The sequence below is a fragment of the Panthera pardus genome, unplaced genomic scaffold, assembly GCF_024362965.1.
Source record: "Panthera pardus isolate Hobbes unplaced genomic scaffold, ASM2436296v1 HiC_scaffold_10, whole genome shotgun sequence".
Lineage (NCBI taxonomy): Eukaryota > Metazoa > Chordata > Mammalia > Carnivora > Felidae > Panthera > Panthera pardus.
In genome coordinates this window covers 108,034,695-108,036,774 of record NW_026526655.1, presented here as the reverse complement: position 1 = coordinate 108,036,774, position 2,080 = coordinate 108,034,695, and positions in this window count along the sequence as shown.

Genomic DNA, 2,080 nt, shown 5'->3' with positions numbered 1-2,080 from the left:
GTGTTAATCTTCACGATTATTAGCTGTGATCTATCATTAATCAGCTGTATGCCCTTCCGCAACTCCATGTTTGCTTTCAGGACACAGACTCTTCAACTGAAATGTAAAGATGGGATTTTTCTGGCTGAAGAAAAGTTCCCACATGCTATTTTCCTTTGATTTGGGAAAAGGACAAAAGCCAGCATCAAAGGAAAGTTTTGAATTTTGGACTTAGATTAAGATCCAGCCTCCCTCTTTCCAGGCAATGTACAATGAAGCTGACTTCTTTTCTTTTTAATTTTATTATTATTTTTTAAATTTTATTTAAATTAAAATTAGTTAACATATAGTGTAATAATGATTTCAGGAGTGGAATTTAGTGATTCATCATTTGGTAATGTAATCCAATGATCATCCCAAGGGCCCTCGTTAATGCCCATCACCCATTTAGCCCATCCCCCTACCCACCTCTCCTCCAACAACCCTCAGTTTGTTATCTGTATTTAAGAGTTCCTTATGGTTTGCCTCCCTCTGTGTTTTTATCTTATTTCCCCCCCCTTCCCCTATGTTCATCTGCTTTGTTTCTTAAATTCCACATATGTGTGAAATCATATGATATCTATCTTTCTTTAACTTATTTCATTTAGCATAATACACTCTAGTTCCATGCATGTTGTTGCAAATGGCAAGATTTCATTCTTTTTGACCGCTGAGTGGCATTCCATTGTGTGTGTGTGTGCGTGTGCGTGTGTGTGTGTGTGTATCTATATATTTATATATATTCTTTATCTATTCATCGGTCAATGGACATTTGGGTTCTTTCTATACTTCGGCTATTGTTGATGGTGCTGCTATAAATGTTGGGGGTGCATGTATCCCTTCAAATCATCATTTCTGTATCCTTTGGCTAAATGCCTAATAATTCAATTGCCAGGTCATAGGGTAGCTCTATTTTTAATTTTTTGAAGAACCTCCACACTCTTGTCCAGAGTGGATGAAGCTACTTTCTAAGCCTCCTACTCCTATGTTGCAAAATGGGAAGGTTTTAACAATGCACTTAACCACAGCCTCCAAATGCTGAAAGAAATCTCACAAACTATTGTCAATCTTCGAAGAGAAAGTTCAAGTGAAAAGTCTCAGGTTTTGCAAAAAACACATATTTGAGGAATAAGAAACTTCCTGTCATGGGCACCATCATAAGTGCTTTTGTGATCACTTGACCACAAAACAAAAACAAAAACAAAAACAACAAAACAAAACAAAACTTCCATTAACCCTACTTGTTCCAAGAAATGGTAGGTCACACAGAATTCTCTGCCCCTAATGTTTAATAAGCCCTTCTTATTTGAAATGTCCCCAAACTGCTTGCTTGTACCCTTGTGGCCATCCAAGGACTGCCAAAAGTACCTGAAGACCAATTAGAAAGTCTCCCTGCATCTTAAAATCCCACCTTAAATAGAATCTTGCCAATCAGTGTTACATCTTTTTACCCTATGACAGACACTCTCCTTGCAAACCCTGAAACTAAAGGACATTAAATGGGTTTTCTCACAAGAAGTGTATGAGTAGGCTTTTATTTGTTCATTTTGTCTTGGTGTTGGTTTTGTCTTTGACTGTGAAAAAGCATTGAAACAAAAAAAGAAAGCCCAGAATGTGGATGCTGGCTCTTTCCCATGGTCTAAATAAATAAGCAAATATGGAGAACAATAAATAAGTCGGAATATCACCAGTTCAGGTTTTCAGTACACCACACCTGATTATATATTACCTAAATGTGGATTATTTTGTTCCTTAGAGTTTTCTAGTGACCTGCACATTTTTGACTGATGGGTTATTAGACCCGTGCCTTGTCTCTGAATAATGGTGATATTGGCCACTGACAGAGGCCCAAAGTTACAGCAGGTACTGAAGAGGGGATCAGTCTCTATCCAGCAGAAATAGTAGGTCTTCTGTCAGTCACAGAATTGACTTGTCAGTCTCTAGTGTTCCCAAATTTTCTAAAGCTTTCTAGGTGTCTTTGTTTAGCAGAAAACTCACCTTGTATGCAAATCCCATTCTGTAATGAATTCCACCCAGCCATTCATTTTTATAGACTTTTTTA